The following is a 17,299-nucleotide window of genomic DNA, read 5'->3' on the forward strand; positions in this document are numbered from 1 at the left end:
GAACACTAAAACAGGATATTGTGTTGCTCAAACATATAAATTCATTTTTTTGTCCTTGCTCTTACTGTTTGTATGTTTACAAATCACTGCATTCCTTCATTTTTTTGTAAATAATCAACTTATGTAGCTACTAATCCAAAATTCACTTACTGACACATATGAACAGATAAGCTGTGAGAATGTGACATCTAGTCTAAATATTACAGTTAAGTTAACTGTTAAGTCTTTGGTGATTTGTACTGTGTATTGTGTTAATAGGACACAATCCTTGACATAGTTAAGGATTCAGATATTTCTGGTTGTCATCCCATTTGAGGACAGTTGTGTTCACACGTTTGGACCTCTGTACTGTAGTTTGTCTCCGCAGTAAACTCAGTCCATCGTGTCCTTCCAGTAGCAGACATACTGTGTGCGTTCTCATCAGGGCAACTATACTGTATGGCGTAAAACCAACTTTTCAGATTGTGTCAGTCTTTCCACTACCTCTGCAGCCGTCATGTCAGAGTGAGGAAACGTACCACACGGGTATAGAGAACCTATATATGTATGTTTTGTAATATGAAGATTATCACCTATTACAGTAGCTAAGTAAATAAAGTATATATCCAATTAAGCCTCTGCCACATGACTTTGTTTTTTTTGTTTTTTTTAATTTTATGGTTTGACTGATGTTCTTCAAAGACATCCTCATTATAGTGTGATTATAAGAACAATATAGTGTTATTTATGCAAAGGTTGGACATGTTCAAATTCTCCAGTTCAGCTAGTTGTTTATTTTGTGTGTCTGCCATTTAGTGCTGCGCAGGTAGTGTGCAGTGAATTCATCAGAGCTTTTTTTTTTTTTTTTTTTTTTTTTTTTTAACTGAAAACAGGTGCCTGATGTATGTCCTACTGTTACTTTTCTACATCATCATGTTGTGACTTGTACATTTACGTGGGCTACAGGTGACTGTTCACTTGCCAGAGGTCAGCCAGTGTGAGAAAAGTCATTGTCACCCCCCTTCTGATCGACAATTTGTACTCACACTGGCACTCCAGAAATTTTAACAAGATAATTCCTGCTATGGCTTTGAAAATATTTGGCCTTCAGTGTGTAATGAATCATTTCTTTTTGCTTGTTTCTTCTTCACTCCTCTCTCTGTAGTTGCTGCACTTTTCTCATCTCTGTTTTTTTATATGACATTATTAATTTCTTTATCCTACAAATGTACCAAAATACTGCACATACTGTCCAAAAATCCCAGAGAGTTGCTTCATGGCCACAGAGAAAACAAGCCAGAAAGCCAGATCCAAATGTATACATCTCTGCTCAAGCAAGTAATTACAGTAGTTAATTACAGAAGAAATCTGGCCAATCTGCCCACAAAATTTCAAGTCTCACCAGTTTTTCAGATGCTGACAGAGAGGCAAACAAACAAACTACCAAATAAAAACAGAACCTCCATGGTGGAGATAATTATCCTTTAGCAAGTCAGCACAAAGAATGATAATATCTGTGTGTGTGTGTGTTTCCATTAACAGTCAGCACACTGTATCACCTGGATGGGACCAGCAGCTCTCATTACGCTCAAAGTGCAGCTCCTCCTGCATCAGACCCACTGATAATCACGCACCAGCCTGTCATGAAGTCTGCCTGGTGACCAATTCCGACCCATATTTTAAAGATGCAAACCGGAGCACCACCACCACCACACCCTCCGACCCTGCCCCCCACCTCCCCTCCCCTCTGTCTCATTAGTATGTGATGCTTTGGCGAGGCTGCGCCGAGCTGATGATGGCTGGAGACCCTCAGGCAGAGTTTGAGGCTAGATTTTAATGGGGCGGTGAGGGTCAACAGGAGGGGGGAGAACAATAAGCCTCTCCAGTTTCCTGTGATAGGCGTTTCAGTGGGACTGGGGCACCCAAACTGGGGGCTGGGGGTGGGGGGGGGTTGTGAATGCAGAAGAAGTTGACCTTCACAACAGTGTCAAACTCTTAAAGCTGTGGAGTTTCAGGTCGGCTGCATTTCAGTCTTGGCGTCTGGCAGTTATCTATTGCGTTGGCATACAGGCCGACCACACTTCACTAACTACGTCGTGATAATAGGTTAAATACTGAAGGGATGCAGGCGGCTCAGTGGAGATGTTAAAATTCTTTTAATGTGGCATTGAGCAGGTAATTGCATTACATCTACCTGTTTCCAAAACCTTTAATTCCTGCTGAAACATGAAAACACAACTATTGCACTTCTCTCTTTTGAATTTTGGAGGTTGAGCAGCTTAAGATTTTTCTCTGCTGAATTTCCTGTAAAAGTGTATGTGGATGGGAGCAGCAGCCAAATGTTTATGGGAATATGGAAAGGTAAAACCGTTGATTGTATTTATTGTTTATAACATTTAATGTGTTTCATGTTTTACATATGGATAAACTGGAATATATATGCATGAATATCCCCATGCAAACACTCGCAGTGCGAATCCCGCCTGTTTCGTTGTATCAGCAATCAGTGAGAGGCTCTCTTCATATCACAGGTGGATGCTGCAAACTGGTAGATATCCAAAGCCAAAATTGTCTGCTCTAGTAATACAGGATAAGTGCTGAAGCTATAAGAGAGGAAAATCTGACCTGGAAGAAAGCTGCTCTCCAAGCATCATTTTAAAACCCTGTTATCGCGCTGCACACAGCGACTGTTCGAACAAAACCAATAAACGGCGGCCCTGAGGCGCTCTGACCCAAACTGGACCTCAAACCGTCATGCCCAAAAGCTACAAGCTGCTCCACTGTCTCAACAAGACACACATTAACCTTTCCTCCGTTATTTTTCTGTGGAGATCTCCCACTTTGAAGTGCTTCCATTTAACCTTCATTTAACTTTTGTGTCATGCACTCCCAGGCGCCCCATTTTGACAGCAGAAGCCTTTAGAAGTCAGAAAAGGCCTGCGGCTATAGATGGCATATCAGCACATCTGTCTGCTCCAGCGCCAGGTTGTGGAGTGAAGAACTGGCTGTTCGTTCTTCTGCCAGTGTTCTGCCACTTACTGACTGGATCTCACTGAAGCTCAGTGTCAGGGAGACGCTTTGAAAAGGCATAATCCTGATCTTACAGGGGCAATGAGTCTTTTTTTTTTCTTTTTTTTTTACTGGAAATCACTTCAACAACAGTATAAAACCACCAACCCACTAAAAATGTCTTTTAAAAACATGAACTATAGCTGACATTCCTTTCAATATGTGTCTATTTTGGCATGAAAGCGAAAGATGAAAAGAAAATCTCTGCAGATAAATTGATTTAAATCTGCATTAATTGCTCTTTTCCCACTTGGGGGGCTGGCCAACAAGTACCTTTGTCGTCATGGCTACAATAATAAGCATGGAGTTAGGGTTGTGGAACGGTCTTGGTCAAATGAAACCGTGATGACTATTGGTTTCGAACGGGAAACAGACAGTGGTCTCCTGTGTCAAAGTCCTGAGTTTTATTGACCCAGCCATCCACACTGACCTCCTCTTCACGCTGATTTTGTTGCTCTTTATCCTGCGTCACCTGACGTCCTCCTTTGCTCCCACAATAATTACATAATCATAATAAGCTGCTTGCACAGACGACCTATGGGCTCGTTGTTTAGGGGAGAACGGACTCCTTTTCTACATCGTCATGCTGAGACATTTTTCGTCGGCTATAGGCAACGTTCACTTGCCAGAGATCTGTCAGGTTGAGACAGTCACACCCCCCTTTTTATCAGCAGTTTTAGAAATATCTTTGCAATTTCTGTTCACACTGGCACTCCAGAAATTTTAACAAGATAATTCCTGCTATGGCCTTGAAAACATTTGGCCTTCGCTGTGTTATTATGTTCTCTCTGTAGATGCTGCACTTTTCTCGTGTCTGTTTTTTATTTGACATTATTAATTTCTTTATCGTACAAAGCTACCAAAATACTGCAAATACTGTTAAAAAAAACTAATGAAAACTACGTTTATATGAGCTCAAACATGCAACTGTATAACTCTGCAGATCCTGTTCCTTTGTGCTCACTCTCTCACATATGCTCATGTTTGTCTATGCAGCTGTTTTCCCATGGTATTTATAATTTTATTTATCATGACTGCTAATTCATGGAGCATATCGGTGTGAGTCACTGCAGGTGACAAACCCTGCCTTTGCATAATCTGACTGGAGAAAATCAGCTGACATTTTGACACTGACTCCAGATTTTCCATCTAATTGCAGTTTTTATAGCTGTGTAATAGACTTATACGCTAAACAAGTCTTCAAATGGAGAGCTTTGATTTGGGTTACACAACCGTGACTGGTGTGTGTAGCATCATCCGGCGCTGGAGGGAATAATGAGTCCGGAAGGAAAATCGTTTTTGAGCATCTGAGGTTGTGACAGGGTTTCTCGGGCTTTAGCAGAGATAAAGTCAGACAGTGAAGATCTGCTTTGCTGCTTTGATCTGGCCTGCCTTCCCACTTAACTTCTGATGACACTGCACTTAGAGGGGGCACCGGGAACGAGAAGCTTTTCCTCTTTTACCTGAGGTGCTCTTAAATATTGAGCCCATATGGAAAAATACAGTGTCTCGGTGGCATGAGAGGCAGGTATAAGGGGAAACCTTTCACCGATCCAAATTTGAGCCAACTCATCCTGTGCTTCGGCTCACTATGTGTGAGACATGCCCGATTCTGTACATTCAGTGCATATCTGGAGCATTTTTGCATGACTGTATGCCACATTTGCAGACACAAAGCTACAGCCTGCACGTAGAGGGCACTCTTAGCTCGATTTTCTCTGCAGTCCCACCATGTAATACCACTGGGAAGTTATTTATAGAGGCTGGCTTCAAAGGAGGAGAGAGCAAGTTTTGTTGAGGTGATTTTGCTTTTGTGCGAGATAGAAAAGGACAGCTTGGTGTCTTTTGTCTTCGACTTTGCAGACTGCCTTCTCAGTTCTTAATCTCTATTATTTACGAAGAGAAAATTATAGAATGCCAAATGCTGAATTTGATAACTCCACATGGTCTGAGATGTCTCTGCTGCAGCGACAGCAGTGCTTTTCAAAGCAAACGTCCACGCTGGAGGAGGAATCTTGTTTGATTTTGGACAGTTCGGTTTAGATGAAGAGACTCCAGAATGTGGCGTCATCACACACAGACCTTCTCTGGCTTTATTGACAGTGAGTGGGAGGCCGAATTTGTGGACTCTTGTCAGTGCTGAGAGTATTTTTTGGGGGGGGGTTTATGGGCAGACTTTGTGCTGCAGAGCTGTCAGCCTGACTATGAAGTAAGGCTTATGGTATAAAAGCACGAAAACAAGCAAATAAACTCTTTCGAATCAATCATCGTCAGTCTTCGCGTCACTGTGTGCAGCAGCCCTTTGCAATCATTGATTATAATCTTTATCAAGTTGATCTGGTTTATCGATTTAGGAAAGCATCAGCCGTCGAAACTTCCTGATGAAATTTTCACATTTAAGTTTAGATATCATCACAAAACCACAAACAAACCAAGGCCACAGGCAGCTTCTACCGGTAAAATGCCAAAATTTATGTTTATAGGTTGCAAAAAATATCTTTCCCTGGCAGCGGATCCTTGTTTTGTCCTCAGTGAGTGTTGTTTTTCTGCTTCACAGGGAAATTACAGAGTTTAATAACAGAAAAGCAAGACTTTACACCAGAGTCTGACTTCTTTTTCTTAAAGTCACTGGTTTGCAAGGATGTGAGATTACAATTACGATTACAAATGAGTTTGATCTCTGGTAATTAGACAGAAACAAGCCAGTAATTTTCATTACTTTGTTATCAGATGAAATGTTTTTCATGTGTTTGTTCAGCACGTAAAAAGAGACATTTTGTATCCAACTTCATTACGTTCCACGGGTCACGAGTTTTACATTCATTTTAGCCTGTGATTATAAATAACTAGGTACAGTTGCTCGAGTAGGTGGGTCGACCCCACCTCAATTACTTAACAATTACACTTATAAGTTACTTTGCAGATTAAGAGTGACATGATCATTAACTGATAAAATCTGATAAAATCATTGATTGCTTCATTGGTTCATTGATTACTTCATTGATTCATTGATTGCTTCATTGGTTCACTGATTCATCTCCGCTGTAGTCGAGTACTTGCTGATGGTGGTGGGAACTGTTGGGTTTCTCTCTATAATATTGTAAGGTCTTACCTTACTCTGTAAAGTGCCTTGAGATAAAGTTTGTTGTGCTTTGGTGTGATATAAATAAAGCTGAATTGAATTAGTTGGAATTGTCCCAAATTAGATTATTTTGTTGTCTTTAGTTAACTGATATTTGCAATAATGGCACAGTAACAGGCATAATGTCTCCAAAAAATCAGGGCGACAAGACAAGGATACTTGCTGATGATATAATAAAACAATCGTTATATTGAAGGAGAAAGTAAAGTAGGACAGGCAGAAGCTGGCGGGACACACACCAGGAACTGTGGAGAGCAAACAGCATAACAAATAAGACCAGAAACAACAAGGACGCCAGGAACACACCATTAAGCATAAAGCTACAGTATCTGCTGACATCAGAGCATCAGAAAACAGAACAGCTTCTACACATGTGGCAGCGGAAATTCATTCTCAATTGACACAGCATCTCTGTGTGTTGTTTATTTTATTTAACCTTTATTTAGTTTGTAGACATTCACAGTGATGGTGGTGATGATGATGATGATGATGATGGCTAACCATGACCCTATCTGGAATCTGGAATAAATTTTAGACAATCATGCGAAAGACAAACACAACTGGGAGACAAATCACCGCTGAGATGAAAATGCATCTCACATACACACAGGGAAAGGGTGGGGGAGGAGGGGAGGAGGGGGGGAAGGAGGATCAGGAAACAAACAAAAACAACAGATGACACAGACTTTTGTCTGCGCTTCACAAGCTGATGTCATTAATCATGTCCTTCAACCCGCCTGTGCGGAGATAATTTTACTCAGCTGCCAAAGTTGGGCAAAAAGTAGGGCACCAGTTTTTGGTATTTAATTACAATCAAAGTGCTGACGTCCAAACGAATATGCTGCAAGTCACAGCAGTTTCTCTGACGCTTCTCATGCTCGTCTCTGTCTCACCAGCAGCCTCACAAAGACACCTTCCGATGTCTGCTCCCGCTATAGTTTATTACTCAACTGTTTTACATAACCATAAAAAGACACTGTGATCCAGCAAAACCTTGACTCACAATGTGTCCTGTGCATATAAATTAATGTAATTATTCAAGATATTAATTGGGAGCAGATGTACAAATATGGAAGACTGAAGCATGCACAGATCTTAGCTGCATTCTGATCTGTCTCTCATATAATTATAGTCGTCCGCCCTGCAGGAGCATCACTACAGGAAGTTTGAATCTGCAGGATGAGTTCACTTCAGGCTCAGGTGCCAGCACGTCTCCAGCGCTTTCCATATCCCTCCTTTCCACCTCTCAGCTTGCTAAAACCCATCCAGCTTCACTTAATGTCACTTCACATCATCATATACTGATTCCCGACCGTACGCTCTTTGCATGAATTCTGGGAGGTTTTTTTTTTTTTACTGATGTTTCTCTCGTGTCTTCCTGAAATGCAAACACAGATTTAAGCAGGAACACAAGGACGCTTTAATCACACGGTCATCTTTTTTGACGAGCTGGCCGCCTCCTGACCTATCGCACTGCGGGCGGCTATACTTAGGCACGTCCTGTCTATGGGGCAAGGTTACCCAGAATTCATACAGCAGCAGGTTGCATCTTTCATGCCATGACGTGAGGTCAAAAGGTCATCTGTCCGCGCACCCAGTCAGACTGTGGATGAACAAACACCAGGTTTCTCTCACTCTATGAAATGAAACTGCAGCAGATACATATAGCTCCTGCTTAATATGAAACTTTCAGTGTGAAGTGATTTTGAACTTGTTTTCCCAAAATTAAGGTCAAGCAAAGATCATGGTTATGGTTAAAGCAGATTTGTGACAAGATGCAAATTCTAGGCCAGCACATTAATCACCACTCGCTTTCCGCCTCTTTACATAAAGGGCACATTACTTTTTGCAGTGGCACTGAACATTGGCAGTGGATGTAAATTATGAGGTGTGGAAGAGTCCAGTATGAGTGTAATTTGTTGGGGCACTGGGCTGGACCAGGTGTCAAGCAGTCCAGGATGGAGAGAGAGCGGCAAAGCTTTAGGGAGGTCAGTTTAGCTTAGCCTCTGGGAAAAGTGACATCAAGGACAAATGTTAGCACAGGACTCGTACAGTGGGGAGGACAGTACCATCAATACACTTCCTGTCTCAATGAGAATTGGATTTGCAGTTTCAGCATATCCGTTTGCTAATCATCTGCCTCTAATTGGCAGAAGTAGAAGCCATTTCACTGTAATGAACACCTCTCTGCTCATTATTTAAAGAACAATAGAGCATAAAAATGAATCACTTTCAGTGTGTTCCCCAAATTACCTCACACATAAAGCACTTTCTCTGCCGCTGCACTGAATCTTCCAGCTCCTGTAGCAGCATGGTCTCTAATGGCAGAGCGAGCGTGCTGCTTTGAGGGGGGTCAGGTGGCATTGATGGCTTCCCCTCCTCAAGTTTACTCCCTGGGAAGAGCACCAACTCTTTCCCTTGGACCTCTTTGCCTTTTATGGATCTCATGTGCTCTTCCTCACCCATTAGCTTGCCTGATGGTAACATGGCCTCCCTGCAGACCTGCACCCGCTCTGCTAGGCTCAGACAGGCCAACCATGGAGTTTAGTGAAGGTGGGAAGATGTAAAACTTTGTTCTTCACCTGCAGACTGTTGCAGCAGGACGCATGTAGTTTGATTCTAAAGCTGAATCATATGCACTGAAGATACATCTAAAGTTTAAAGGAATAACATGAGCAAAACAAATTTCAAAGAAAAACATAGTTAGCTTTAACAGAATTAAGCATAAAGACCAAATTTAAATGTACAAACAAACTGAAATGTAAACAATATATTCAATAAAAGTGACATTTATAAGTTTAAATATAAAGTAGCAATGGCACTGCATGCATTGGTTCTGTCAGTTTAAAAAGCATTTACCCAAAAGAGGCTCCCTCACTGTTCAACTCCAAACCTCCACAGCATGTCAGGGAAACAAGTGATGCAACTCAAAATCATATTCTGTCATTTAAAAAACTTTAAGACACAGTAAAAGAAGTTCTTATCCCCTGTCTCTGCATTAACGGTTCTGTTATATCTCAGTGTACACCAAATATATGTCAAACAAATCATTTGAGTACTTATATGTCAAGTTTTTTTTCTCTTTTCCTTTCCTGTGAAATGGTTAAAAAATGTATATATATTAATGGCACATCCACATTTGGGGGCGTCTGCATAAATGTAGTCAAATGTGAGTGGAACAGCTAACGAGCTAATCTGCTAATACATTTACTGACAGATAATTGCTATTAGGTTTTCAAGCTATTACTACAATGTGATCTCAGAGACCACACTGGTCTGGCTTTGATTTTATATATATATATATATATATTTTAAATACGATAATAATGTTTCTTTTTACTGCAGAGGCATTGGGCTGCGTTGGTCTGTCAAAGCTAAATGAGGTGAAGGTGAAGATTTGCTGCAATTTTAATTGATTTTGCCACATTTTTCCTTTTACTGTGGTGAGTGTGATTATTTTCTGAAGGACAGTCGTGGTATGTGCTACTTCACCGATTATCTTCTCACAGTACAAGCAGACAAGCTATCCAGACAGCCCTGCTTGTGGCTGCAGTTGTTTCCAGAGTGTTGCAAACTATCTGCTTTAAGTTTCTGAAAAAGTGTGACTCAATAGAGAGGCAAAGTTCAGGCAGGTTGTTGCTGCCATTGTAACCAGTGTATTTACACTATAGCTGCAGTGACAGTGAGGTAAATACAGTGTGACTGGAGAATATAGCAGGGACCCTCGTTAGTGGCATAGCCCGTGGACGTGAGACAAACTCAAAGGACAGACACAGAAGGTGAAAGCAGCAAAAGAAGACATTTAATATATGCTGTTTGAAAGCCGTCTCTCTCATCCCCTCAAATGACTTTCCTTTTGTTGTGGCAGAGCTCGATGTGTCCGAGGGCCAGAATAACATTACACTACAAACAGGTTCCCTGAAGCAAGCCGAAGCCGAGGCCTCGCTATTCCTCAGAAAATCTCTCTCCGCTCTGAAAGGCTTTAGCTCTGCGTGCAACATGGAAACACACTTTTCTCACTCCTTAACTGCCAATTTCCATCTCACTGGAAGATGTTCACTTTCCACAGCAGAGCTCCCCCTCTTCTCAGGGCCATCTTCCCCAAGTCCTACTCTCATTGACAAATGCTCTGTATAGCAACTATCCTCTTATTATATCTCATGAATAATTTAGGAGCAACTGCTTTGTTTCCAGCATGAAACCGTTGCTGTGCAGCTGTGCAATAACTCATCTTTCAGAGCTGATTCATGCTAATGTTATGCTGGTGTTGTTCAGGCAAGATTTGTGTCTGGACAAACTTTTTAAAGTCTGATCTGGTAAATAGATTACCAAACCAGGCCAAAATGAATTCTTTTTCATGGCTTTTCATGTGAGTGAAGGCTGCATGTTGTGTGTTATCTTACATTGTGTAAAAGAGTATAGCTTCAGCTGCAGGGAATTGCTTTAGTTTTTCAAGTATTTGACCTGATGATGGCGCCAGAGAAAAGGTCACAGGATTTTAAAATACATTAGTCATTAGGACACATTGATGGGAAACAATGAATGACTGTATATAAATATCATGCCAGTGCATCTAGTAGATATAGATATTTCAGTCTGTACCAACTGACTGACCAACACTGCTGTCCCTATAGCCACGCTGCAACCTAATATACATCAGCCCTATTAGCTATTACTTTAGCATGACTTTAGAGCTTCATGATAAATTGAGAAGCGATGCTCTTTTATGTGGCTGCACCTCTCTGTCATTTACAATAGCTTCAGACTCTTGGCTGCAGGATCTGTGTAGTTCATGAAATAATATTGAACAGTATCTGCACCAGAGGCAGTGCTAAGATCACTCTAACGGAATATGTCAGACAACGTGGGTATGAACAAATACAGCCACACACAGGTACAGACGTGTACAAGCGCACAAACACACACACTCATACACAGAGACATAATTTAATAACATTAGCCCTGGCGGAACTTTATTTTGCGTTTCGCTTTGTCTGCTCCACTCCACATTTTTCATGCAGTATTAGCTGCCTCGCTGCTGTTTCCCCGTGCTGATCTCTAAACCAGACATCAATCAATGCAGGGTAATGGGCACTGAAACACAGAAAGAATCTCTCTTAATTAAGGGATTCAATTTAAAGCATGAAAACTGATTTTACTGAAGGGCCGGCACAACAATCAGATAAACAAGGTGACAAATTTGTGTAATCATCGTAATTAGTTTTGTTCCGAGCATTTGTAATAAAGTTTAACCTCATCAAGGAAAAAAAAAAATTCATCCCAGCCATCGTGTTGTTTTTTGTAATAGCAGATAGCAATTGTCTGTCTTGCAGAGCGCTGGATGAGCTGGATGTAGGATTTTCTGCATTTATAAAGCAAAGTTACACTGATGTTGATGCCTGGAGTAAAGGAACAGCTGGCAGTGATGCACTAAATGCATACAGTGCACCCAGAAAGTATTCACAGTATTCACTTCTTCTGCATTTTGTTATGTTACAGCTTTATTCCAAAATGGATTAAATTCATTTTTTCCCTCAAAATTCTTCACACAACCCCCCATAATGACAATGTGAAAACATTTTTTTTTTTTTAATGTTTGCAAATTTATTAAAAAAATCAAGAAATCACATGTAGATTACAGCCTTTGCTATAAAGCTCAAAATTGAGCTCAGGTGCATCCTGTTTCCACTGATCATCCTTGAAATGTTTCTGCAGCTTAATTGGAGTCCACCTGTGGTGAATTCAGTTGATTGGACATTTGGAATGGCACACCCTTGTCTATATAAGGTCCCACAGTTGGCAGTGCATGTCAGAGCACAAACCAAGCATCAAGTCAAAGGAATTGTCTTGATGCACAAATCTGGGGGAGGGTACAGAAAAATTTCTGCTGCTTTGAAGGTCTCAATGAGCACAGTGGCCTTAAATGGATGATGAAGAGGACACCAGCACTCTTCCTAGAGCTGGCTGGCCGTCTAAACTGAGCAATCTGGGGAGAAGGGCCTTAGTCAGGGCTGTGACCAAGGACCTGAAGGTCACTCTGTCAGAGCTCCAGCATTCCTCTGTGGAGAGAGGAGAACCTTTCAGAAGGACAACCATCTCTGCAGCAATCCACCAATCAGTCCTGTATGGTAGAGAGGCCAGATGGAAGCCGCTCCTTATTAAAAGGCACATGGCAGTCTGCCTGGAGTTTGCCAAAAGGCACCTGAAGGACCCTCAGACCATGAGAACAAAATTCAAAGATCTGAAAATGGCTGTGCACCGACGCTGCCCATCCAACCTGATGGAGCTTGAGAGGTTCTTCAAAGAGGAATGGGTGAAACTGCCCACAGATAGATGTGCCAAGCTTGTGGCATCATATTCAAGAAGACTTGAGGCTGTAATTGCTGCCATAGGTGCATCAACAAAGTATTGAGCAAAGGCTGTGAATACTTATGTACATGTGATTTCTTGATTGTTTTTGGTTTTTAATAAATTTGCAAACATTTCAAAACTGTTTTCACATTGTCATTATGGGGTGTTGTGTGTAGAATTTTGAGGGGAAAAGGCTGTAACATAACGAAATGTGGAAAAAGTGAAGCACTGTGAATACTTTCCAGATGCACTGCATATTCAAGCTGTGAGGGTACTGTTGAGACTGTTAACAGACTTGAGATAACAAGAAAGCATAGTATCAGATCTAAATGCAGTGATTATTGTCAAATATTTTTTTCAAATGGATGTTTTTAAATAGTTTACATGTACATACATATAACTGTTCTTTTTATTGAACAGAAACCAAAAAAGAACAAACCCCTCCCTACCCCCAGCATAATAAGGGTGAGATTGGGTGATTCCTCAGCAAACTGTCAACTGATGTTTGACTGAAATCGCGCAATGACTCTGTCAATATTCCACTGCGTGATGGACACCGGCAAGGTCACCGACTTCTGTTGGTAACTGAATCCGGTTCGGCCGTCAGTGCAGAAAGACAAACGCTCAGCTCGTCCATTAATGGTGCTGCGTTTCGTAATCTGATCGAGTCGCAACTTAACATGTCAAGACAAATTGGCATCTCACTCATTCTCGGCCCGCTGTGATGTACAGGTAGCTCCGTCACAGGAATCTGAGAAGCTAATGAGAAGAAATGAAGTCCACTTTGATTTCCTGTGCAGCTCAGTTCATGTACATATGTTGTTGTTTTTTTTTTCATCCTAATTCACTCTGGTTCGGTTTAGCTTGTATTCTGTATCTCTTTTGAAGTGAGATGTTTCAGGCAGCCTCTTAGAATTTTTGTTCACACAATCTGTTGGTTGTTGTTTCTCTTCTGTGAAAAAATAATTAAAACTCTAGTTGGTCTCAGAAAATGTTTTCGAAGAACAGGCTCTTGCTTTGATGAAGCGAGTGGTTCATTTGGCTCCGATCTCAAAGTCAAAAAAACAAAGAGACGGGAAAAACACCTTAAATTCTCACTGGTGAATTAAAAGCCTAAGGTTTTTTTTTTTTCGATTTTTCCCAAAAGCTTTTTGCCACATCCTTCATCCTTGGTTAACTTTGAAGGAAGTTCTGCAGTCTGACCATTTCAACTGCATCATACACCATATGGACAGTTGACATATTTTGTCTTAGGCAGTAGTTGAAAGCTAATAAGAACAGTTGTGTATTTTCCATTCTGATTTTTAATCTACAGACTACAAATTGACTGAGCATGGGCGGATTATGACACAACGGGCCCCCGGGCACAGTCATGTAAAAGGCCCTGTCACCCCTCCTACATAGCAGCAAGGCACCCAGGTCAAAAGAGATACAACAAGACACACTCATGGCTTTTGTTGTCATTTTGTGCCTCATCTCTTTGTAGAAGTTTTGTGTCTCTTTCTGGGATGTTTTGCAAGTAAGGACCAAGGCACCCAATCACCCCTTTGGCCCCAGGGCCTGTGCCCAGTAAGCTGGTGCAGTAAAGTAACAGCTTCTTATGTTTTCCATTATAGACTAGACCAGCGCTTCCCAAACCGGTGGACAGGCCCCGTGTTGGAGGGGGTTCAGAGCCATTGTAGGGAGAAAAAAATGTGGAGTGAAATATAACTTGAATTGACCTTTTTCAAAGCAAACATAGGTGTAACTAATCACCTCATTCACTGCTGCACTGCAGTAATTGGAGGAGCAGAGTCAATGTCATTAGTTCCACCAATCAAAACATCTGCTGTGCTGTGACAAAGGTCCATGAACCAGTTCATTTGGAGACCAAAAAACAAAAGACTCAGGTTTGGAAGATTTATTCAGAAAACATTGAGTCTTTTGACAGAGGACTAAAAGAAAAGCTGGTGATTCTTAATGCTTTTTAAATTAGTCTGTATAAGGTTTTGTGTTTTATCTGTGTAAAAAAAAAAAAAGTCTGGTGATGTGGGAAACCTTGCTCTTTTTATTGTGTCCACAGCACAAACAAAAACGCTCCAGGACACAGCCTGGATCCCTGTGTTACAGACGGTCATGTAACATTTAAAACAAATTGATATGAAAATGCAGATGATTATTACTTTTAGATAAAAGCAGCTCACATTCTCTCTGTGATATTACTCGTGATATTAGAGAGGAAGAAGTTGTCCCCTGCAGTGTGGCTGAAGAATGAGGGCAGCGTTGCCAAGTAATCCTCCATCCTCCCCCCAGTATCTGCTGTCCACTTCAGACGATAACCTCTCTCTCTGGCGGGTGGGGGGTTAGATCTTCATTATCTCTGTGTCACATTAAAGCTCATACGCCTTTCGAGGAGCCCCTGGGGTGACCTGGGCTGTGTGGCTTCACTGTCCACGGATAATATGAACACGCACAGGCACAAGACGTACAAAGCCGCACACACGAGCACACCCGTAAACACCCTCACGTGCATGAGCTCAGACCCACCCAGATGTAAATACACAACATTAAGGGACTCAAAAACACCGGTTGTGAATACACACGTTGACATAAAGAAACACACGCACACTCTCAGACAAACACAAAGTGACAAATTGCACATAGACTCAAGTTGTTACCTGTCCTATTTGTCCTCTCTCATTTGTCCCTTTCATACACTGTACTATCGCTCTCTCTCATTCATGCACTAACACAAACACACACGCGCGTGCGAAAGCACTGCACCACTCTCCCCGACACTGACAAGATACATGATGAACGCACCCACAGTGATTTATAATAACTCACTTCAGAGTGATGCCATTGCAGAGGAGGAAATTGAACAAACAGGCCATGTTATCTGTCACCAGATGACCCAGTTCAAGTTCAAGATGCTGCCTGTCAAGTACAATTGACTGCACAACTGATATATTAGACCTTAATGGCAGCAGAAAAAAGAAGCTCTTAACGATTGCCTTTGCTGGGCATGTGAAGGTCCCACAGAGGGGTAGATTGCAAAAGGAAACAAATGATTTCCTGAAGCAGTATCTTCGTTCCAAAAAAAAAAAAGAAAGAAAATCCATCTGATACAGATGCTGGTGTGGCACACTGAAAGCAGTGGTTTGAAAGTGAGTTAGCCTTTAGTGCATTAAAGCAGATCTCCAGCCCATAAGTCGTCTGTGCAAGCAGCTGAATTACAATCCACTGTTGCATTTAATGGTCAGGTGACCTCTGGTGGTCGTGGATTATAGAGCGAGTGTTGGGGTGGAAGGGTGGAAAAAACACAACTTTCACATGGCTGTTTGTTTCCATGATTGTTCCACAAACTTAACCACATGTTTATTATTGTTACCCTGGCGACGAAGGTCTGGTATGGTCTTATGGGTCATGTCCCAGAGCAGGAACCTATATGGTCGCTTAGGTTCGGGGAATTGTTGGAAACCGACATTAGCTAGCAAACTAACAAAGCTGCCAACATGAACAAGCAAAATAACATAGTTAGGGGAGTTTGTAGATAAATGGGTTTATCAAAGTGCTGATAAAAAGGTATTGATTTAGTTTATTTACCAAACTCGAGCTTTGTATTGGCTCTAGTATTATACTGAAAAATGAACCTCCAACTTGTGCACCCTGACGTTTTTACACTAGGTAGTACTTGCATGCAAGATGTGAGCCAAATCCCTGTCCTACTGCCTTTTTATAAGTTGTAAGATTCTGACTTTCCTCTCCGGATATAAAGCCTGCAGTTTATTTAATCACAGGTGAAGAGCCACAGAAAAAATTTCAGATCCCACTGCTCTTCACAAAATGATTGCGCGACCAAATTTGAACCTGGCAATTCAAATGTACAGGTGCTATCAAAAGGCTATGCAATGTTTTCCAGGAAGAATTTCACTCTGTCTTTGTGTACTCCGACTAGAAAGAGAAATGATTCAGCTGCAAAGTTATGCAACGCACTTGTCATGCACAATATCTCATGTACTGAGAATAAAAGGTCTGGTGGATGTATTGAAATTATCAAGAAGCCTATGAAACATATGTTGCAGCATATGGTCCAGAGAGGAGATCAGAATCTGATTTGCTGTCACTCGGTAACTCGGTGTAGAAAGTTTGAAAAATATCCCAGCACGTGCCTTCGTTTGGAAAACACATTGACCTTTTTCGCAGAGTGAAAAGGAACTGAAAGCACAGCTGTGAGGGCGAAGTGAGAGCGGTAGTGGTGCATTCAGATTCTGCAGAGATGCACCACAGCCCACGGCTGATGTGACTCCAACAGGCCTTGTGCTTTTCTGAAATTTTTTTTTGTCACCGTGAACCTCATCGTGCACATGCATATCCATGGTGGGGGCAATCTGCAGGGGAGGCAAAACTGCAGTCAGTCGACGTGGCAGGCGATCCTCAGCGATCAGTTTACAGGCTCATTAGAGGACCTGGTGGACTGTGAATCTCACACCACTAAATTATCTCCTGCGTAGCTGACATAACATGCTTTGGGCACTTACTTGTCAGGCTGAACTTCACATACTGTTTGCGATCTGTGCAGTTAAGACAGTTGTCCCTTGTTGTTTATGTGTGTACTCCATGTACTCAGAAGCACTGCTCATGTTTAGCCAACTTATTTTCAGCAGTATAAAGTTTTACCATGAAAGTTCATGTTCATTCTTCAAGTGAAGTTGGCTCAGTTGTCATCATGTGACCTGAGCTTGTAGCAGCTCGGCTGAATGCTCAGTTCAAGTGTTT

The sequence above is a fragment of the Toxotes jaculatrix genome, chromosome 22 (assembly GCF_017976425.1).
Source record: "Toxotes jaculatrix isolate fToxJac2 chromosome 22, fToxJac2.pri, whole genome shotgun sequence".
In the NCBI taxonomy this organism is placed as follows: Eukaryota; Metazoa; Chordata; class Actinopteri; family Toxotidae; genus Toxotes; species Toxotes jaculatrix.